Below are 24,363 nucleotides of genomic sequence, written 5' to 3' on the forward strand. Positions count from 1 at the left end.
ACGAACTATTAGCAATAAACAGTTCCTACTTTCTGGCATCAGAAACACTATTAACAGATCTTCGGAAGGCCCCCTATGCTGTCACACTGGATGCGCTAGTAAAGTTCTGCTCCACAACGGATGACACTCAGACCACTCCCACTAGCGCCACACTAGCAAAATATACGGCCTTATACTTCAATGCCAGATCTATTCCTAGACATGCCTTGGAGATATGGAGCCTCCTTGACCTTGAAAAAACAGACCTGTGTTTTATATCTGAGACATGGCTACATGAGCATGCCATTCCTGACCTCCACATAGCCTTTCCCAAGCAATACTCTATAGTCAGGTCTGACAGAATAGAGGGAAGGGGAGGAGGAGTACTGATAGCAGCCAAGGAGAGCATTAATGTTTGCATCATAGAAAGCCTCGTGATAAATGATTCTGAAATTATAGTTTTTAAAATAAATAACCTTGGAACAGAAGAAACATGGAAAGGGGCCCTGTTATATCGACCCCCAGGGAACAAGGGAGACTTCGCCAACTCCTTACTTGAAACTATAGCCCCTCACGTATTGACAGCAGACTACTTTCTATTATTGGGTGATTTCAACTACCACGCCGACGACCCGTCAAACACCGACACAGAAAAACTAATCTCGTCCATGAACACCCTCAATCTGACCCAAAAGATCACAGGTCCCACCCATCAAGCTGGCCACACGCTTGACCTCCTATTTACCAACTCTCCTAATGTTTTCGATAGCCAATCCCAGCCCACTATTGTGGACCGATCACTATCTGGTGAAATTCGCCATAGATAGCTATAAACCAGAAGCAACAAGAAATAAAAATAAAAAATCCTGTCGAAATATGAAAAAAATCACCCTAGCCGCCTTCTCTGAGAAATTCGCGGCAGACCGAATTGACCCAAAGGAAAATGTTAATCTCGCAGCTATGCATTTGGGATCCGCCGTCGGAAAAGCACTGGATAAAATCGCCCCTCGGCGAATGGTCCAATGTAGGGAAAAAATCTCCCCCTGGTTCACTGACCAACTAAAAAACCTTAAAACCTCTATGAGAAATGCCGAGAAAATCTGGCGGAAAACAAAAAATCAAAACTATCGTAAAACCTATCAAACCCTGCATACTAAATACATGAAGGAAATAAAAACAGCAAAAAGAACACACTTAGCTGAACGAATAACCAAAGCTGAAAACTCACCTAAAGAGCTCCACCATATTCTAAAGGAATTCACCTCCTTTAAAAGTCCACAATCAACACCAAAAACTGAAGAATGGACGGAAGACCTCTCTAAATTCTTAGATGATAAAATCTTAAATATATACAAATCTTTTGAACCGGAAAATGTACCCCCTCAATATTTACAACTGGACCCATATTCTAAAGAATCTGTATATATCAATGATTCTTCCCCTAGATGGGCTATTTTTGATCTGTTGGACAATGATAAAACTATGCAAGTAGGACAGAAAATCAAATCGGGTTCCCCCAGTGACCAACTAACCTCCAAACTATTTACCATCCTTGCCCCAGCACTAGTAGACCCTCTTTCTAGCCTCCTAAACAAATCCCTGAAAGAAGCTGAGTTCCCAAAAATCTGGAAGGCAGCAATAGTCAAACCCATACTAAAGAAACCTGGCACCGATGCAAATGTTATCCTAAACTATCGCCCTATTTCCTTGTTGCCATACTCAGGGAAAGTGTTGGAAGCATTTGTAAACAAACAACTTGTAAACTACCTAGAGACAAACAACCTACTCGATCCTTCACAGTCAGGTTTCCGTGCTGCTCACAGCACAGAAACAGCACTGATTGAAGTTGTCGACAACATTAGGCTTGCACTGGATAAACGTAAATCCTCCATTCTTGTCCTTCTAGATTTGTCAGCCGCCTTCGACACCATCTCCCACCAGATCTTAATCAGTAGACTGTGGGAGTGTGGTGTCAGAGGGCAGGTTTTGTTCAAATCTGTTTTTATTGTGAACACAGCGATAAGCCTACAACCCCTCATCGGGGCCGGCCGCGCAGATAGAAATCAATAATGAGAGCAGGTAACCAGGTGGGGTGGAATCCTTAAACACAGCGCCCTGCCTACAACCCCCAGGGGGGCCGGCCGCGTGGCCTAAGGGAGTGGAAAGCAAGAGGTGGCCATTTGCTGGCAATGTGCCATAGTACGGGGGAGGCGCGTATGGGAAGGAGAGCAGCGGTGTCACATTAACAAAGGCCCAACAGGGGCCAAACTGCCCCAAAAGGGGGGCGAAAGCCAGAGTGGCAAGGCAAGGAAAAGGAGAAAGTCGGAAGAGAAAGAGCAGGGGTGGGGTGGAGAGGGGCCATGGAGGTGTATCTGCGGTCGCCCACAGGAGGCATAAGACGCAAACCAGCTTTGAGGGAAGTGGCTATGAGCCTAGTCTGCTTGGGTCAGCAGGGATGAGGGCGTCCTCGAACAATTGCAAAGCGCGGAGCCTGGGAGGCATGTGACGGGCATAGCTTATGGAGCACAGGTGACGCACGAGGGGTTCCCACACTGCCTTGAATCGCACCCCTCTTGATTGTAACCATGCCGTGAGCAGCTCCATGGTCAGGACCTGCCAGAGGCGCACGAACCAGGAAGCTATCGGCGGTGCCTCAGTCCGCTTCCAGTATAGTGCAATGAGTTGTTTGGCAGCGCCTAGCATGTGGAGGGTGAGGTTCCAGTCGCTGCGCGTGAGTGCTTTAAGTGTGGGGGGTCGTATACCCAGTAATAGTGTGTAAACCTCCTCAGGGAGGGGAAAACCCAACACCTCTTTAATGTGACTGAGGACCTCCTTCCAAAAGACAGCCAGGGCAGGGCACGACCACCAGATGTGTATGAAGTCGCCAGTCGCAGTGCCACATCTCCAGCACAGCGGTGAGGAGGCAGGGAACATTTTGCTTAGTCGCAGGGGGGTGTAGTACCATTGTGTTAACATCTTGTATGCATTTTCCCTCTGCGGAATGCTGCGGTAAGTTTTGGGGATGTCGTTCCAGAGCTTAGACCACTGAGACGGCGTGATCTCAGTGCCAGTTGCCGTCTGCCACTGCCTTTGGTAGGGATGCGCAGGCAGAGTGGTGGGATGCTGCAAGATGTTGTAGATTTGGGAGATGAGTCGTTTCAGTCCCCCGAGGGAGCGTGCCAACTTTTCAAATGGAGTGTGCGCCCTGGAAGCGGCCTGACACATGTCATCTCCCAAGGTCCAGTGGCGCAGCTGTGCATACTGCAAGCTAGCAGTCGAGGGGAGGTTGAACTCCTCTTTGCAGTCCAGCCACGATTTAGGCGACCCACAAAGAAAAAGATCTCCTGCAACCCTGCAGTCTCCTTGAGTCCAGCTCTCGAACGCCCGGGTCTGAGCAGCAGGGGGAAAGTGCGGGTTGCCGGCAATGGGGGTATGCGGAGAGGGGAACGTGGTCAGACCTTTGGACACTGCCACTCTGTCCCATACTTCAAGAACCGTCCTCGTGGGGACCGCCATGTATGCACTTCTGGAGCGCGCCACCCGCGGTAACCAAGGCAGGTCCCATATGGTGCGCCCCGTAACCACTCGGTCCATGTGGAACCAGTGCTTGTCGCTTTCGCGTGCACCCCATTCTATCACGAACCGGAGATGTGCCGCCCAGTAGTAGTGGAGAAGATTCGGGCAGGCTAGGCCGCCCCTGTCCCTCGGCTCCACGAGGACTTTCTGTGAGAACCGGGGTCGTTTGCCTCCCCATATGAAAGACGTGAGGTCGCGTTGGAGGGTCTTGATGCAGTGAATCGGTATCGGGGTGGGGAGGCACTGGAAGACATATAGAATGCGGGGGAGGATCGACATCTTGACTGCGTTGAGCCGCCCTAACCAGGAAATCATCAGGGGTTTCCATTTTCGCAGGTCCGCCAGGACATCCTTTCGGCAAGCGGCCCAATTTTTCGAGGACCACGAGTCGAGGTGAGGAGTGAGGTCCAGACCCAGGTATTTGATGTGTTCATCTGCCCAACGGTAGGGCGTGACCTCCCTCAGCAGGCAGACCTCCTCCTCGGGGACGGTGAGGTTAAGCGCCCAAGATTTGGTGTGGTTAATTTTAAGGCCAGCCGCCCGCTCGAACAGCGTGAGGGCGTCGTGTACCGCTGGGAGTGAGACTCGAGGGTTCGTGAGAGTAAGGATCAGGTCGTCCGCGAACAGCGCTACTTTGTTAGCACGCCCCCCGTGGGGGATGCCATGGATGTCAGGGGTACGCCTAATCAACTCCGCCAGCGGCTCGACCGCCAGGGCGAACAGGAGCGGCGAGAGCGGGCATCCCTGCCTCGTACCCCTGTGGATCGAAAGCGGCGGTGTCAGTTGGCCGTTGACCCGGATTCTAGCCTGTGGGCCAATGTAAGGGGCCATGCACCTGGAGATCATGGTAGGGCCAAGACCCAGCTTCTCAAGGACCGCCCTCAGGAAGGTCCAGTCGACCCGATCGAAGGCCTTTTCCGCGTCTAGCGAGAGGAGGCAGGCCGGGATTTTCCAATGGTGTACCTTTCCCACCAAGTGCGCCAACCTGCGAACATTATCGGCCCCCTGGCGGTCTCGTATAAAACCCACCTGGTCCGGGTTCACCAGACCCGGCATATGTGGGTCCAGCCGTTTGGCCAGGATCTTAGTGTAAATCTTAAGATCGGTGTTAAGAAGGGCGATGGGGCGATAGGAAGCACACAAGTCGGGGTCCTTCCCAGGTTTGGGGATTAAGGCTATTTCCGCCATGCCCATATCGGGGGACGGGCCGATAGTGTCAGAAAAGGATCCATAGAGGCGCAGTAGATGCGGGCGGAGCTGGGTCAGGAACAGGCGATAGAAGGCCAATGGCAGGCCATCCGGCCCCGGGGTTTTCCCCACGGGGAGGTTCCCTATAGCCTCTGTCACTTCCTCCTCCCGCAGGGGGTCCTCCAGCGTGGCTGCACACGCCGGGGACAGCGGGGATCCCTCAAAGTTCGCGAGCACGGCCTCCCGCGCCTCCGCAGAAGTGGGCTCCTCGGCGTATAGAGAGGAGTAATACTCAAGGAACGCAGCCTGTTTGGCCCTCTCAGAGGTGGCACGGGTGCCATCCTGCCGTGTGACATTAGCGATGTGGGCCCTAGCGGCGCGCGCCCGCAGTCTGCCTGCCAGTAGGCGACCCACTTTGTCCCCTCCCTCATAATACCGTTGCTTGAGCGCCAGCAGGGAGAATTCCGCCTTGTTAGTGCGCAGGGCGCGAAGTTGTCCCCTGAGATTGGCAAGGGCTCTCTTTGTCGCCCGAGTGGGGGCGTCCCGATCCTGGGCCTCCGCCAGCTTGATCTCGCTGGCCAGGTCAGTCTCCAACTTGAACACCTCTTTCCTCCGTGCCGCCGCCAAGGAAGTGATGTGGCCCCGAATGGTGGCCTTGAAGGCGTCCCACACCGTGTGAAAGGGCATGTCAGGGGTGTCGTTAATGGTGAAATACGAGTCTATTGCGTCACGGATGCTGGCAACGTCATCCGGGTCTCGAAGGACTCCCGGCGGGAGCACCCACCTGCGTTCGCGGGTGGCACGAGCCTGGGGGTCCTGCAGTAACAGCTCCACGTGGGCGTGGTCTGACAGGGAGATGTCGGATATAGCAACAGCTAAGGAGTCTCGGGTCAGTTCAAGAGAGGTAAACAGATAGTCGATACGGGAGTATGTCCGGTGGGAATGCGAGTAGAAGGAGTAATCTCGGGACCCCGGGTTATGGTAGCGCCATATGTCCACGAGACCCAGGTCCGTAAGCTGCGTCTTGAGGGTGGAAGACATCGCTCCCGCGCCGTTAAAGGGGGCGCCCGCGCGGTCTAGCTCGGGGTCCCAAACAAGATTGAAGTCACCGCCCAGGATTGTATTAGCGTCGCCCATTGGGAAGTGTTCCCGCAGTAATGCCTGGAGGTACTTGTCCTGCGACTGGTTGGGTGCATACACACACCCTAGAGTGAACTGCGCACAGCCTATCTGTACCGTGGTTCGGAGGAAGCGCCCGTCAGCGCTCTTAAAGGGTTTCACGGGTCCCCGCCTAATGCCAGCCCTACAGAGGATTGCCACCCCCGCCGTCTTGGTGTCAGAGGATGCCCAGAACTGTGTGGGATACCTAGGGTGTGTCATGCGTTTGATGTCTCTCCTGAGGAGGTGCGTCTCCTGGAGGAGAACAATGTCGGGGGAGTGGTGTAGGAGATAGCGCCATACCTGCCTTCGCTTGTTGGGAGAGTTGAGCCCCTTGACGTTAAGAGAAAGGACCTTCAAGGGTGTAGGGATGTTAGCTGTCATAGCGCTAAGGGGGTTTGGAGTCGCACAGATCCCGGCCTAGCAGACCTCCCCGCGAGCGGGACAGCAGAAGCGTCAACTCGTCGCCAGCGCGGTAACTCCCGCAGGACCCACCATGCCACCCCTCCGCAAGCGCAGGGAAGGAACAGAAGGAGGGGGGTGTGTAAGGGGGAAGTAGGAAGAGAGGAGAGAAAGAAAGAAGAAAAGGCGCAGAGGGGGAAGAGAACCAAAACAGGCCAACGGGCCCAGTGTACAGTGTCCCAGGTACCGGACATCCTCTACCCGAGGGTTAGGATGAACTCAGGAATGTCACTTCCTACGGGACAAAGGGAGGGAGCGGAGATCTGGGAAAGTAGCGTTCAAACAAGTCGTCTCGGAGCCCGTCTACCCCGCTGCATCAAGGTAGTTCGGGGGGGTGTGCCGGGCCATGGGGTCCATTCGACTCAGTTTGGAGCTCAGCGGTGCAGTGCTCGGCCTGGGAGAAGCAAAGAGTGTTGTCCAGTTCTAGAGCATTGGGATCAGGCCATCGTGATGAAAAAGGGCAAGACCAGGCGCCCAGCTAGCAAGCGAACGCCCAGGGTAGCATGTAATACAACAGCAGCGATCAGCAGCCATCCGGCGTTGAGGGGCGATCCCCACCCTCCGAGCCAGGAGCGAGGAGCTGGGAGGCCTGTCCCTCGCGGTCGCCCTCAAGGGAGCGGATGTGTGCGATAATGTCCTGCTTGGACTGAGAAGTAGAGAGCGCGTCCACTGGAGGGGACCTTCGTCGGGGGCGCACAGTGGACCAATCTGGGCGCGGGGGGCCCCTCTCCGAGCGGGGGGGGCGAGTCGGGCTGTGGTCCGGGGACTCCGGCAGGCTTAGCAGGTGCGCCGCTTCTCGGTAGGACCGGAGGGCCCTACGCTTGCCCTCCCACTTGAAGATGAGAGCAAAAGGGTGGCCCCACTGGTAGGGGATGTTGAGGGTCCGGAGCCTCTCGGTGATCGGGCGAAAGACCTTTCTCCTGTGGAGTGTTGTGGGGGCCAAGTCTTGGTAGATCTGGATTTTGTGGCCTTCGTACCGCAGGTCCGGATTGTCCCTAGCTACCTTCAGAATGGCCTCCTTCTCAGTAAAGTAGTGGAGTCTAGTGACGATGTCAGGTATGAGGCCCGCCTTTCCTCCCGCTCCAAAGACCCGGTGTGCACGGTCGAGGCGCGGCGGGGGGGCGTCCTCCTCGCCCCACACCGCTTGCAAGAGTAGGGCCACATAGGCCATGGTATTAGTCCCCTCTTCTCCAAGTGGCACGCCCCGTATGCGGAGGTTGTTGCGTCTTCCCCTGTTTTCCAGGTCCTCCTGCTTAATCTGAAGCTGGATGTGTTGTTCCTCAAGGGTCGCCACTCTCTGCCAGATCTGCTCCAGATCTTCGGTGCGGGAGTCGACCGTTTTCTCCAGGCCGTCGACTCGATCTCCAAGGTCAGTGACTTCCCTGCGCAATTCTTTGACGCAGGTGTGGACCTCCGTCCTGAGGGATCCAATCTCCGTCTTCAGATCGGCCATGAAGGAGGTCATGAAGGCCTGCGTCACCGGTGGAGAGTCGGACGGTGGCGGGGGTCTTCCCCCTGACGCCGATGAGGGGCCTCCGGAAGACGGCGGGGAGCCCGCCTTGCCCCACATAGAAGCTACTGATGCCCCTCTGGTCGTCGTGGGCGGGGGTTCCAGCTTGGTCCCCTTGCCGCGAGTCATGGTCCACGCACGGCGGCACGGGGCAGTGGGGGACAGGATCGGCTTCCACACACAGTCGCCGGGTCGAGGTGGAGGTTGCTTCGAGGGAGGATGCACTGATGCCCTGCGGTGTAGCTGCCCGGGTCCCACGATCTAGGGCCCAAGGTCACGATGCAGGAGATGGCAATGCGTGCCGCTGCCCACGTTGCCTGTAGCCAGGTCCGTCCTCTAGGAAGGTGTGGGGTGCACTCAAGTTAAAGGAGTCCAGAATGTGGTGGGGCCGCCGGGGCGGGAGCAGTGACCTGGGAGGCAAGGTAGCAATGAGGCAGGATAGGCGCGATGACTACAGGTGTCCCTTAGCAGACCGCGTCCGGGGCCCACAGGCGGGGGCCTCCCAAAGAGTCTCAGCCAGGCTCAGTCCCCTCGTTCCACCAAGGTCAGGGCCTGTTCCCAGAGCAGCGTCTAGCCAGCCCCTCCACAACAGTCGAGGATTATCCAGGAAGGCACCCCAGGCGTCACAGCTCCCTAGCTGCGGGAAGTCCAGCGCCGGGGAAAGCAGAAGGCAAAGGCCCCCGGGGCCCCCGCGTGACCGCGGCAGGTGTGCCCAGTCTGCGGCCCACCAGGCTGTGGCGGGGCCTTAGCAGGGAGGTGGTCAGAGGATTTGGGCAGAAGATACGGGGTTCACCAAGGCTCAGGGTCCGCTTGTACACCGCCAGTGAGTCCAGGGCAGTCGGGGGCACTCCAGCAAGGATCGTCCGACAGCGGGATCAGCCCTCAGCCAAGGGGGAAAATGGCGGGTAGGCCAACCGCCAAGCCCCGCCACCGCCGGGCCCCCCGGGAAGGCAGCAGGGGGGGGGGGGGAAAGGAGGTCAGCGCGCTGCAGCTCACCGGGTGGGTCCAGCGACGGGCGATGGAGCAAGGGCTCGTGGGCAGGGTCCGCTGGCAAGTCCTCAGGTCTGGGCCTGTTCTTCCCGCCGAAGCCGGGGGCTCGCGCAGGCGCGGCGTCCAGGCCTCAACAGCTCCGACGCGACTCCGCCGGCGACAGGCTGGCTCCGCTGGTGCAGGGAGCCCCACGGGTGGGAGCAGGTGTGTTCCGGAGTCTCACCCGGGACGCAGGGTCGGGCCTCCCCCCGGGCGCCAGGCCAGGCGCGTGAGCGGGGGCAGGCAGTGCAGCCAGGGGGGTGTTGCAGCTAATAGGCCGGAGAGGCGTCTGGGGGTCGATGGCGGCAGGCGTCCCACGTTGGGCCGGGCTCGGTGCCCAGTTGGCCGTGTCAATGAAGGCCCACGGGAATCACCCCAGCTGCAAGAGTCCCAGGAGCAGAGGCGGGTGACGGTGGAGGCCCCCGGAGTCCCCGTGGGCGCGCAGTAGGGTCGCCAAATCAGCAGCCCACAAGGACCGGCAGGGGCAGGCCGCGTCGAAGAGGGAGCCAGGGGACAAGGGCGGCTGTGCTGAGGGCCCCCAGGGCGCAGGCCTTACCGGTGTGCAGCGGCGGGAGCTCTGTTCAGTCCATCCACCCCGGCAGGGATCTTCCGTGTGCTGGGGCCAGTCCCCCACCAAGAAGGCAGAATGGCGGGCAGGCCCGCGGCCGGGCCTCGATGTCCCCGGGTCCCCGGGAGATGATGGCCGCCGGAGGAGTCCGATGGTGGGCGGGGGGGGCCGCGGCCAGGGCCCGCGGTGGGAGGTCTCCGGCGATCCCTCTGGGTCGGGCCTCGTGCTCCGGCTCAAGCCGGGGACTCGCGTGGTCTCAGTGCCCGGGCAGCTGCTGCGCGTCCCGCCTTCGGCAGTCCGGCCCCGACAGTACCGGCACGTCTCCTATGGCGTCGGGCCGGCTCCGTTGCAGTGGAGCCACAGGAGGGGTCAGAGGTGCACCGGTGCCTCACCCGGACCACAGTGTTGGTCGTTGCCGTGGGAGCCGATCCAAGCGGCCCGGCAGCAGGCCCTGTTGCAAGATGGCGGCCAACGGCCGGTCTTAGGTGCTCCGGATTTTGATGCCGCTGCCGCGTGTGGGCTCCCAGCCTTAGATCGCCACCAGAGAGGGACCTCAACAGGTCCAGCGGTACACAGAGGGTCACCAGGAGTGAGTGCCCCCCGACAACTCCGCTTATACAGGCTCAAGAAAGCAGCGGGGTAACGGAGCTCGCTCGAGACACGTCTTCTCACATCGCTGTCTCGGCCACCAGAGGGCAGGTTTTAAAATGGTTCATCAGCTACCTGACTAACCGAACGACCACACTACAGGTTGAAAATACTCTGGCTAGCACCCTGCCCATCACAAGAGGTGTGCCTCAAGGCTCTATTTTGAGCCCTTCACTTTTTAATGTTTATATGGCTCCCCTGGCCAACGTGATCAGAGCTTTCGGGTTCGACGTGCTATCCTACGCGGATGATACGCAAATACTGGTCACGCTCGGCACCGACGTAAACGACACTAAAAGGCGCTTTAAAATGTGCATGGTAGAGGTAAAAAATTGGATGGGCCACAATCATCTCCAGCTGAATGGTACCAAATCTGAAGTCATGTTATTTGGGCGAGAGAGCGAACACTGGACCCAAGACTGGTGGCCCTCGGAATTAGGGGAGTGTCCTGTCCCGAAGGAATCAGTCCGCAATTTAGGGTTCCGCATAGATAACAAATTGTCTATGAGAGACCAAGTGAATCATACGGTGGGCACCTGTTTCGGAATTATGCGGAGCCTACGTAAGGTCTTTAAATAGCTACCAATCGAAGCACGCAGAATCCTGGTCCAGGGCCTCATCGTAAACCGGCTCGACTACGGCAATTCTTTGCTCCTTGCCATAAACGAGTGCCATACCAGGAAACTGCAGGTCGTTCAAAATACGGCCGCCCGCCTGATTCTAGGCCTACCCAGACGATCCCCCTCTTTGCCATGCCTGAGAACCCTACACTGGCTGCCTGTCAACAAAAAAACCATCTTTAAGACCATATGCCTGGTTCATAAAAACATGTACGGCCGAGGACCAAAATACTGGACCCAGAAACTGACATGGTATCTGCTTAGTCGACAGCTGAGATCTAGTACCAAATCACAACGCCGCTCAGAGTTGAAACGGCCAGGAATGGTGGTTGTGCCTTCTCTTTTAGGGCACCATCACTTTGGAACGAACTTCCCTTCAGCCTACGTACAACAACAGAACACATGACTTTCCGTAAAAAACTGAAAACATGGCTCGTCTGCTAGTTCCATCCTTTGGTTCTCTCTCCCTCCTCAGGATTCTCGCATGCGCCATGAGACTCCCTCGGGATGTGATATGCTGCGCAATACAAGTATCCAGACTAGACTAGACTAAACTCTAAGGATTGGGTTGGGGTCAACACCAATTTCTTCCTGTTGATCACAAACCCTAAATTCTCCAATAGAGACATCGTCTTGCTTAGATGTTGGGACGCTAATTCCTCGGAAGCTGCCATGATCAGGATATCGTCGAGATAGATTATCAGACGCATGCCCTGTTTTCTGAGGAGTGCCATGACCGGTTTCATCAGCTTGGTGAAACACCAAGGAGCTGAGGAAAGACCGAAAGGCAAGACCAAATATTCCAGTCGCCTGCCTCGCCAGAGGAATTGCAAGAATCGCCGATGAGGAGTAAAAATCGGAACTGCCAGGTAAGCGTCCTTGAGGTCCAGGCAGACTAACCAGTCCCCTTGCCTCAAAATGTCCGCCAAAAGATGGATCCCCTCCATCTTGAAATGTCTGTAGAGGACGAAACCGTTGATCCCTTTCAGATTGAGAACTAAGCGTTAGCCGCCGCCTCTTTTCTGGACCAAGAAGACGTTGCTGCAGAAACCGCCTGGCTTGTCCTCGCAGTAGGCTACCGCATGTTTTTGCAGCAATTATTTTATCTCTTGATCTATAAAATTCATGTCTAGTTGGGAAAAATACAGCGGAGGGGGAGGAGTGTCCTGCACTGGTGTTTGATAAAAATCTATGTGGAACCCCACCACTGTCTGTAGAACCCAGGAATCCTGTGTAATCTGGGACCAATTGTGTATAAAGTGCTGAATTCGACCCCCCAGAGGATAAGAGAAAAGAGGCGTTGGACTCACCTGCAGTAAGTTGTGGCTGGAAGTTACCCCTTTGACCGCCACGATGAAATCTGCCTCTGTACTGGCGCCTGGAGGGGTAAAAGGTTCCGCCTCTGGTGGTATCCTGAAAGTCCCCTCTGCCTCTGCCATATCCACCTCTGGTTGGGCCCTGGTAGTAAGATCGGCCTGGTGAGCAGCCCCTGCCTCACACGGCCCTTCCAAAAAGGCCAGTTTGGAAACCTTCCGAAGATTGATCTGAGCCTTATCCAGTGAAGTAAAGGTCCCAAATATTTGGAGACATCCTTTACAAACTTGTCCCCGAAAAGCAAACCCTCGGCTAATGGACCTGGCTCGGCTGCCGCCAGCTCCGTAAGGTTATTGTCAATCCTCATGAGCAACGATTTCCTACGCTCAGAGGATATGGCACAATTGCCATTCCCTATACAGCAATTAGCACGTTGTGCCCAACCTGCCAGGATGTCGGGGTCTATGAGCACTCCAGTTTCCTTGGCAACTAAAGCCAATTCGAGAATCTTCACCAGCGGGCCGACCGTGTCCAAGAGCTTGTCTTTGCAACCGCGCCAAGCTCTATCGATCCCTTTCTTAGGGTCCTTAGCAAACTTTTTAAGAAATGCCTGCATGTTCGGGTCTGTGTCCGGCGTCTCTGCCACCCTATCTTGGACATCTGGACGTGAGCACTCCGAGCATAGCCTGCTCCTAACATCCCTATCAAAGCTACGCCTGAGGCTCTGACGGAGGTAGTCGGCAACCTCAGGAGGAGGAGCCCAATCGGAGGAACAAGGGTGTACAATGTCTGTCGGGTTGAAGTCAAAAGGTGATGTAGACTGGTACACAGGCGCCGACCGGGCTGCTCCAGAGCGCCTCTTGGCCTATTTCTTCTTAGGGGAAGCGGTCTTACTCGTGGAGTCTGTGTATGTGTCTGTGGTTTAAACCACGTTGGAAGAAGTTTGACTAGGGCCCACCACCGCGTATTGATGATCACTAGCGGGAGGTTGGGGCAACTTAGTCAAAGCTGGAACATGGGTCCAGCCTGTGGAAGAGGTGGTGTTAGATGTAGCGTCAGAAGAGGTTGGGGAAGGATCCGGGAGCATGCCATGCCTCCTAGCAAATTTCTCAGGCTGCGCTGTAATTGGCTTTAGAGCAACAGCCAGCAGCCTTATTCACCGTCTTAGGGGAAAGCAACCTCAACCGCCCTACTCTCAGACTGCTGTATGGATGTGTCCAACGCACCCACCAGGTTGTCTCCCAGAGGCGTAGTCTGCGCCTCTTCGCAGTACCCGTATTGGTCTTCCTCGTAATAGGCCCAGTCTTCCATCTTCGCAAAGGACAAAATAAATGCGATATATATATATATATATATATATATATATATAAACATATATATATATATATATATCGAACAAAGTGAGAGTTGCCCCTCGGTTGTCCCCTTGGAAGAAGTCGCACAGCAGGTGAGTAAGGTTTTGGCTTTTAATGTGAAAGCTGCAACATCACATCAAATTAAACAGCATTCAGGATAAGTAGTCCAATTGCCGACGCGTTTCGTGCGCTGAGCGCACTTCTTCATGGGCGGACTGATGAGGTTGCACTGAGCAGTCTGCGGTGCTTGAAATACTTATGACACTCATCCAAAGGCGGGGTTTCCTGCACTGCATTCTGGTCATTCAAGTTCCGAAAATAAACTTCAAGTGAATCTGCTCGTACACCTTCAGGTACACCAAATTTTAACCACTGTGGGTCATGCTCGCTTAACTGATGGGAGGCTACACCATCCGACTTCCACTAAGCTCTCACTTGCCCCTTAACAGCTGGCGTCGGTTGGCGCCCTCCAGGGCCGTGTAAACACAGCGGGACTCCTTCCGCGGCAGGACTGGCCGCACAACATCGAACAAAGTGAGAGTTGCCCCTCGGTTGTCCCCTTGGAAAAAGTCGCACAGCAGGTGAGTAAGGTTTTGGCTTTTAATGTGAAAGCTGCAACATCACATCAAATTAAACAGCATTCAGGATAAGTAGTCCAATTCCGAAAATCTGGAACTTGAATGACCAGAATGCAGTGCGGGAAACCCCGGCTTTGGATGAGTTTCATAAGTATTTCAAGCACCGCAGACTGCTCAGTGCAACCTCATCAGTCCGCCCATGAAGAAGTGCGCTCAGCGCACGAAACGCGTCGGCAATTGGGCTACTTATCCTGAATGCTGTTTAATTTGATGTGATGTTGCAGCTTTCACATTAAAAGCCAAAACCTTACTCACCTGCTTGTACAAGGTAGCACAAAGAACACAAGTACACAGTCCCCTTTTATACACAAAGAAGGGGCTCATAAGTAGGAGGGTTCAACGCAGGACATGATTAACGACCATATAAGGACATTTTTGAACATGAGCGATACATGGGCGGAGCTAACGGTTCTTGGAGCCCACGGAAATGCACATTCCTATCTGAGCTGATCAAACACAGATGTGGCTTTCACTGAGCATGCGTGTGGTTCTGAAAATCTGGACCCTGTTGTTTTCCCGATATCGAGGTCCAATACCCGTGTCACAAAATATCAACGTACCATGACGAATTTGGTGTCGACGAACCGATAATGCTTAGGACATCATTCCTATGCATTTGCATCATAATTGAAGATTGCTAACACCCCTAAATCGTAGTTTCCGTCCCGACCCTTTAGACTCCATTTTGTAAACGACATCCATCTTACGTCTTGCCCTCATGATAAGTCAATTAAAGGTCGAGCTTGATCTAAAAGGACACGTCCACCTTCCCTGACTTCCCCCTGACCTGTCCCAACTGACTCCATTGCCTTTAGCCAAACCTGTTTGGGCAGCTCCTCGCCCAGTGGGCCAAAACGATAACATCAATGCATAACATTCCACAACCTATTCACTACATACAGACCATGCTTTCTACAAACATGCACCTGTCCACGTTCCCTGTTTTATGGCCAGTTTTATGACTAGGAGGTGCCTTTCTTTATTGGTGTTTCATCGATATCTGATGGGAGTTCCGGGCCTGGCCGGGTAATCTATCACGAACTGGACGTCTAAAATAGGGGCTTGCCTACATGACTTCGCTCTTTTGTATTATTGTAGAAATATGTGTATAGCCATGTCATAAACTCAGGAATTCTTGCTTGCAGCCATTATTTTTGTATATAAGGAGACGGCTGGTTCTGTAAAAACGAACAGTCTCCTGAGAACACACGATCCGCGTTTGTCGTGCTTCTAGGACACATGTTACTTGGTAGCTGCCAATAAAACTTGATCTCTGACTGTGACTAGAAGACTCCGTGTTTCTGTGGTCCGGAACAAGGGAGAACTCAGAGGTCTTCGGGTGTTATCCCCTGGCACCAACGGGTTCCTAAAAACCCTTTACCTCAGTTGGCGCCCAACTCGGGGCGGTATCAAGCGGCGACGGTCCAAGCCAGATGTTCGTGAGGAGCTTCGTGTGAAAATTCCGGAGGACGGCCAGCCACTTCAGCGACCCCTGTATGTCGACGTGGTTCCGAAGGTCTTTGCTGCGAGGTTCCCCGCGTCCCGACGGCTACGAAGGACTGCTGCCCTGACTATCGCCTTGTTTTGGACCCAGTGATCCTTGGTAGAGCGAAACGATAGACGAGTCTTCTAGCGACGTCACAGATCTTCAAATACTTCAGTTAAGTATGAGTGGAGCGTCTCCCAGTCCTTAGTTTGTCCTTAGTTGTTGGTATCCTTGAGATACGCTTTGATTTGGTACTTGCAAGCCCCAAAGCCGAAGGACTCGTGTTTTCACGAGAAAATATCGTAACAGATAATCCTTTGAAGTTTGAAGCTAGACTAGTGAGCGAAGATGCCTGGTTTTAGCAGACTTGGAAACTTGTTTTGTCTTGGTTGTAGTAAGGACTCCCGATTAGAGGATTCTTGTCCGGTTCCTCCAATTGGAACTCCAACGTATGAGCTCTATGTGAAGCATGGCGTAGGTCCTATCACATATAATGAAGTATGGATAAAATACACCCGCAAGGATGGTGTTTTAAAATGGCCCCAATATGGTAGTTTTGACTCCGAAATTTTAGATAATTTAGAGGTCAAATTGTTCAAGAAGAAAGCCCGGCCAGCGATGTTTGACTCTTTCCGTTTATGGCGTAAAGAGGCCAAACAAAAGGAAATTAAATTAGAAAAGAAAAATAAGAGAGAAAGAGGTATTTCGGTAATGCAAGCCGCGATAAAATTTAAAGACAACGAAGAAGATCAAATGAGTGAGCAGTTGCACAGGCAACGTAAAATGGCAATAGATAAATGCTATCCTGTTTTACCATCTCTTCAGCAAGAGACAGTAAAGGAGCGCGAAAAAGATCCATTAATGGCACATTTGCTAAGTTCGCCACCACCCTATGCGCAAAATGCCACAGCACCTCCGCAACCTTTAGTTGCACCTCTGGTAGCTGTTATGCCGGCTCCTTTACAACACTCACCAGCCGCTCTTCAGCTGGCTTCTATTTCTCTGGTGCAGCCTCCTCAAGGCTCACCGATCACATCTACTTGTCCTCCTGTTCCTCCTACAACTTCGCCTAGCGCACCTTCTATTTCTTCTGATACTCGTTCTACGAATGCTTCTGTTTCTGCTTTCCGTGACTCTGTTCTGCCACCAGTTATTCCTCCACTTTCACCTTCTGTCTGGCATAAAATGGCCAGCATTGTTACTAACATTCCTTCACCACTGTTTCGGTCGCCTAAAACGACCCCTAATACGGGACAAAGACAATTACGAAGCCAAATGCCTGATTATCAGGAGAGGGAATCATTGAATAAGTTAGCATGGAATTGGGCTATGGATACAGCGAGATATGATGTAGAGTCTGTCATGAACGTCTTCCGTCAATGGGATGAACCAACGCAAAGATACGTTTTTGAACAGATGTGTGTTTTTCTGTGTGAGGATTTGGAAGATAATGGTCAAGAAAGCAACACTCGAGAATTGTGTAATGTACGATTTAAATTTGGGGAAGGTATGATCATAAGTCCCGATGTCGAAAAAGCAGTTGAGATATTATTATCATATCGAAGTACGGGTGGTAATTCTGGGTCATCATCTGAATGTGGTACATCTAGTAGGAAAGGAGCGAGACAGTACCCCATGAGAGAGGTTCCCCTGGTTTGGAGGGAAGGTGATGCGAATGCAAATCCACCAATTCTGCCTCATTTCCAGCGTGTATGGGTACATGTCCCCTGGAAAAGATCAGAAGTTTTAGCACTCAAGCAGACACTACCTGATCCTCGTAAAAACCCGACTGGGTATTATAAGGAGTTATCGCAAACTGCAAGCTCATGTATAATGAATTTAGCGGATATAGACATGCTGTTTGGGAACGTTGTTCCACATCCTTTATGGAGTGAAATTCGTCATACGAACCATGACCAGGAACTAGGTGACTTATGGGCAAACATTACCCCTACAGATGCTAGACAAATTGGTGGTTTTAAACCTGAGCCGGTAATAGCTGAACTTCCCGGTAGGATTATCGCGTACATGAAAACAATAATGCCTGAAGTACGCGTAAACTGGGATAAGCTATCTGCGTGTAAGCAGAAGAAAGATGAGAATGTGTCTGACTTTTTCACGAGATTTGAGGAGACTTTCACCGATCATAGTGGTCAAGATATGGCTACCGAGGGTGGTCAAAGATTGTTTGTAGACAAATTCGTACATAACTTACTTCCTGAACTATGTAATAAACTAAAAGATTCAGAGAGTGCTTGGGCTGTCTCTACGTCCGCGCAGATTTTAGCCACAGCCCAGTACTATGAAAATAGGCGCAAAGACGAGCTAGATAAGGCAGACAAAAAGACGAAAGATTTAAAAACTAAAGTTCTTCTCCAGCAGGCCTATCCGCCTCGTGTGGCTAGTCAGCCAAATTATCAGCAACAACAGCAGTATTCGAGAAACACACAAGGAAACAAGTTTTCCCATCAACGTCTTCCGTATGGCCCGAATCAATGTGCGTATTGCAAGGAAGAGGGTCACTTCAAAAGTAATTGTCCGGCTCTTGCGCGACGGTTAAACGGCGTTTCGGGTGTAAGGGGAAGAGGTGTTCAACATGCCCCTAGAGGTAGGGGTCGTGGAAATTTCTCCCAGAACACAGTTTCTTTTCCGCCTCAGAATTCCATGAACAGCTTTGACCAACAGAATAATGCATTGTCTAGGTCAGCTCAGTACTATGCTGACGACTATTACACCGAACACGATACTGAGGGTAACGATTGCTAGGACAGCCATGGACAAAGAGAGGGAGTCGTTTCAGTTCCAGTAGATCAGAATGGACCTTATGTCGAGGTAATTGCCTCAGGAGTGTCAGAGCCATTTCTGCTGGATACTGGTGCTACAAAAAGTTCTATTATGCACTCGAAACTTCCTGGCGCACCTTTGTCTGGCGAAATGAATGTCTCAGTAGGTTTCTCTGACGCCCCTGTTAGAAACCCGATCTCTAGTCCTATATCACTTTCTGTTGGCCCATGCGAATTAGAAGCACCCCTCATTTTGACAACAGGTTGCGGTGAAAATTTGTTAGGTTTGGATTTACTAAAGAGGTTGTATGCGACTTTATACTGTTCCCCCTTGGGAGTACAACTTACTTTAGGTAAGAAAGTCATTTCTCCAATGTATTTGTCAAAGGAAAATATTCCAACTGAATTGTCATCACTCCCTGATATACTTTGGGCTAATGGTTCTAATGATGTCGGTCGTTTGGAGATAGCACCGTATGTCATAACTTTGAAAGCCAACGTTAGGTTGCCACGTATTCCCCAATACAAAATATCTAGCGAATGCGAAAAGGCGTTGTTGACGATCATTTATGATCTGATTGATAAAGATGTTATCAAGGAAACAACAGGAAATGTTTGTAACAGTCCAGTTTTGCCCGTCTTAAAACGCACTGATCCTTCACAACCGCCTGTATACAGGTTCGTGATTGACCTCAGAGAAGTGAATAAGGTAGTTATCCCACAGTTTCCAGTTGTCCCCGACATTACTGCATTATTGACCATGGTTCCAGCTTCAGCAGCTTGGTTCTCGGTGATTGACCTGAAGAACGCTTTCTTCAGCATCCCGATTGCTGAGGAGAGTAGGGATATTTTTGGATTCAATTTAGGAGGACGAAGCTTCCGCTTCAAGTGCGCTCCTCAAGGCTACTGCGAAAGCCCATCAATATTCAGCCAGGCCCTGAAACCACAACTGGACACTATTGTTCTGCCAGATGGGTCAACTCTGATTCAGTATGTAGACGATCTGCTGATCGCTGGAGACACTGAAGAAATTTGCAAACATGCCACATTGTCATTATTGCGTCACTTATGTGACATGAAGCACAAAGTCTCTCTTTCCAAGCTACAATTTTGCCGACAAGAAGTAACCTACTTAGGTCACATCTTGTCGAAGGAGGGAAGGAGACTGACACCAGAAAGAATACAGGCAATTGCAGATCTGAGTGCCCCAAGGACACAGAGAGAGGTTCGAGCCTTCTTGGGCATTACATCGTACTGTAGACAATGGATACCGAATTTCTCACTACTAGCTAAACCCTTGCTGGCATTACTCTGCAAAGACACACCCAATCCTATGCCCTGGTCTGAAGATTGTCAGACGAGTTTCCACGAGTTGCGTGACGCATTGTGTTCGGCTCCTGTGTTGGGAAACCCCAACTACAGTAAGCCTTTCACATTATACGTCCATGAGAAGGAAGGTTGTGCATTATCAGTCCTAACACAACACTTTGGGGACAAACAGCGCCCATGCGCGTATTTTTCGGCAACTCTAGACCCTGTGGCTAAAGCCCTACCAAGTTGTCTGAGGGCTACCGCCACAGCAGCTGTCTGCATTCGACAGTCTGCTGGATTAGTCATGAATAATACTCTGATCGTTATGGTTCCGCATGCAGTAGACATTTTGCTAAACAGGACAAAGACACAACATCTTACTAGCGCTCGACTATCCAGTTACGAACTTACACTGTTAGCAAGTCACATCCACATAAAGAGGTGTGATACACTCAACCCCGCTACGCTACTACCCATCCCGACAGAAACAGACGAGATTGATAAACATGACTGCTGCTTTAGGACAGAAGAAGAGACAAAAGGGAGAGTAGACTTACAGGACACTCCCCTTCCCGAATGCAATGATACTTTATGGGTTGATGGTTCATGTTTCAAATTGCCGAATGGTGATACGACTACAGCATATGCCGTAACGACATTACACACCATTATAGAGACCGCGCGCATTTCCCACAATTCTGCACAAGCTGCAGAGCTGATTGCGCTTACTAGAGCATGTGTGTTGGCGAAAGGAAAGCGAGTGAATGTGTACACTGACAGCCAATACGCCTTTGGTGTGGCTCACAGTTTTGGGAGATTGTGGCGTGAACGTGGGTTCCTTACGTCACATGGTGCAAAGATACAACATGGTCAGCTAGTTAATAAACTCCTTGAGTCACTGACCTTGCCACTACAAGTTGCCATCATGAAATGCAGTGCACACAAAAAGATTCAGGATGATGTTGGCCGCGGGAATGCATTTGCAGACGAGGTTGCGAAAGAGACTGCAAGGAACACGATGAGTCGGATGTATGTTGTAGGTCCTGCTAGATGGATTACTGATGTGGGAATGTGTGAGGACACCATTGAAAGCGTGAAATCTATGCAAGCTGAGGCGACTGAGAAAGAGGTGAATGAATGGAGAGAAAGTACAGGTAGATTAGATACGAATGGTTGTTGGGTCGAATTGTCGGAACACCAGCGATGGCTATTACCTAACGCATATGTACTTGCAGTAGTAACAATGGTTCATGGAATTGCACACATCAGTTCGAGAGGAATATGTAAACTATTGGCCCCAGTATGGCAGAATAGTAATATCCCAAAATATGCAGAGAATGTGGTCAGAAACTGTATGGTATGTTTAAAGTACAATCCCGGTAGGGGAACCCCAACTCCAGCTGGTCATTTTGCGCCTCCAACGTATCCGTTCGAGGTTTTGCAGCTCGATTTCATCCACATGGAGAGGTGCAACAATCTGAAATATGTGCTCGTTATTGTTTGCGCCTTTTCAAGGTGGGTGGAAGCGTACCCCCTTAAGGACAATACCGCCTTGTCAACTGCCAAAGCCCTTGTCAAAGAGTTCTTCCCGAGGTTTGGTATGCCTAGAATTGTCTGGAGTGATAATGGAAGTGAATTTGTAGGACGCGTGATGAAGAGAGTGTGTGAGTGTCTAGGCATATACCAGAAGTTCCACGCTGCAAATCACCCCCAATCAGCTGGATTAGTAGAGTGCTACAATGGCACATTAAAGCTGAAATTAGCCAAGATCCAAGCCAGTACAGGTCTTAAATGGCCTGACGCCCTGCCTCTAGCACTCCTGTCGACCAGAATGACTGTCCATTCCAGATTAGGACTTAGCCCCCACGAGATAGTGTTTGGCCGCCCAGCCAACGTCTGGGGCGTGCCAAGACCAAAGAAAGTCAGTGAAATAGAACACCCCGTACTGCTTGACTACTTGTGCGAATTGACAACTAAATTGCGTGTTTTACACCAACAGGTTCACAGTTCCTCTCCGCCAGCCTCTGACGATCCAGGTCACACCATCGTACCCGGCACGTGGGTTTTGGTGCGGAACTTCCAGCGCACCAACAACGAACAACCGAGGTGGACCGGACCGCACCTGGTACTTCTTTCCACGAGATCAGCCGTTCGGGTGGAAGGCAAAAATAACTGGGTACATGGGACCCATTGTAAACGGGTCCCTCTGCCCCTTCCATACGAACGGTGGGTCAATGAAGGACTTGCCGACTCAGAGACAGAATCCGTACCTTGCTTCATCCCTTTCAGCGATGCACGTTTGAAAGAGACTGGTTCCGAAAAGGAGAGTGATCATATTTTGCAAGGACTTGTGCCACCGTCTATGCAGTTGGACACTACCGAACCTGAGACATTGTTTGAAGACCACACCGTACCTGGGAAACGACGGTACAACCTAAGATCTAGCCCAAGAGACTAATAAGAAAAAAAAGCAAACTAATGTGATTACTTTTCCCCTAAGAACTATTTTTGATTTTTCAGCTCTCTCACTCTCAGGAAACTTGCTCATTTTTGATTTCCGAACCGCCATCCGGTTCCGCTGCTAGGGTCGCGGTTGAAGTCTGGGGAGTGCAACTGGGGAAGTTTTAGGTCAACGGTTCTGGTTGGTCCGAGGGAGTTACCCTGGACTGAACGGAGCGCACTCCCTGGCAGAATCAACCTACCACCGCGGGCAGCAAGTAGAGGATGGAGTTTCCAAGGGTAGAGAGACCTGCCAAACTTACGAACTTTGAAAAACAATTGTGTACAATACTGTCCAGAAGAAGATTTTTAATAATATGTGTTTTAATGCTGTGTAGCATAGTGATGTTCTTGACTGGTTATGCTCTATTCGTATTTCAAGTTTCCTTGTTCTCGAATGACACTCGACCAACGCCTCCTCCCACTCTCTCCCCGCACTCCTTTCACCCTCTACCCGAACACGAGTCTGCCAGAAGACTCGAATTAGTAAACAACTCATTCATTCAACTCCTACACCAACACCAATCCATAATGAACACATCAAACTGTTGGATATGCGGACTCATGCAACACTCGACTGATAAGGGTATCCCATACTTCGTCCTGCCATTCAGTTATCATGGTTCTCTGTGGGCTTTCCAGACCACGTTCTTATTCGCCTTAGAACCATACCCGACCCGTTCCACTGAGAGCGATTCCAGTAACAAGGCACTAATAGCAGGGATAAGAAATATGAGTAGGGATATCGACACCTATCTAACGATTCCCAAAGATGAACTCACTCCATACGCCCGTTGGAACGTAACTAAATATGGGGTTTACCTGAGTAAGAGCCAGACAGCGAAGAAATCCCGCCCAGCTTGGATAGTACCCCACCGAGGTCACTTATGTTTACAAGGTATCGGTAGGGATCCCAAAGCACAATTAGGAAAGAGCTTATGCACGGAAACATATGTGTTCGCTTCCCGAACCTCCCCTATACTCCTAGCAGCCAAAGGCACGTATTTCGTCTGCCACGACCAAGCCTACACATGGTTGCCCCCTGACTTCTCAGGTACATGTTTTATCTCATTTCTGCTGCCTCCCACCTACATGGCCAGAGCAGATTACCATCGGACAAGGACAGCTAGGGGTGTCGTGAGTAAAGACGACACCGCAAGTCAGGAATTCGCTGACTTTGCAAAGGGTTTTCTGCCATTTTGGGGGCCTATGGTGAACAGCAGGAATATTCGTCAATTAGCAAGGATAGTTGAATCCGCCGTGATTGAAACGGCCGGAGCCCTTGGCAATTTGACAACCGAGCTTCAGTCGGATCGACTTATGACCCTTCAGAACCGAGTTGCCCTAGATATCATACTCGCCGATCGTGGTGGTGTGTGTAGAGTGATCCAATCCAGTTGTTGCATTTTCATCCCTGATAACGCACCAACAGTGTACCAGGCCATCTTTAAACTACACGAAATATCTGGTTCCCTTCACGTGGAAAAAGGAGATTGGTCCTTGCTAGGGTGGTTCTGGGGCCTGATCACTGCCTGGGGATGGAAAACACTGATCTTCATTGGGATGATCTTAGCGCTTCTGTTTATGTTCTGCCTGTGTGTACAGTGCGCTCCTGCACTCTGTGGCCTCTGTGCTACTTCATGTGTACGGAAGCCTGTGTTAAAGGACGGACTGAGCAACAGAATGATGCTACAGCATCATCTCCACGAATTCCTTCATACAGATTTAGACTCAGATTAACATGAGTTATTGCCTTACATAAGGGCAAAAGGAGGGTCTGTGGTTCTGAAAATCTGGACCCTGTTGTTTTCCCGATATCGAGGTCCAATACCCGTGTCACAAAATATCAACGTACCATGACGAATTTGGTGTCGACGAACCGATAACGCTTAGGACATCATTCCTATGCATTTGCATCATAATTGAAGATTGCTAACACCCCTAAATCGTAGTTTCCGTCCCGACCCTTTAGACTCCATTTTGTAAACGACATCCATCTTACGTCTTGCCCTCATGATAAGTCAATTAAAGGTCGAGCTTGATCTAAAAGGACACGTCCACCTTCCCTGACTTCCCCCTGACCTGTCCCAACTGACTCCATTGCCTTTAGCCAAACCTGTTTGGGCAGCTCCTCGCCCAGTGGGCCAAAACGATAACATCAATGCATAACATTCCACAACCTATTCACTACATACAGACCATGCTTTCTACAAACATGCACCTGTCCACGTTCCCTATT

The sequence above is a fragment of the Lissotriton helveticus genome, chromosome 1_1 (genome assembly GCF_964261635.1).
Source record: "Lissotriton helveticus chromosome 1_1, aLisHel1.1, whole genome shotgun sequence".
In the NCBI taxonomy this organism is placed as follows: domain Eukaryota; kingdom Metazoa; phylum Chordata; class Amphibia; order Caudata; family Salamandridae; genus Lissotriton; species Lissotriton helveticus.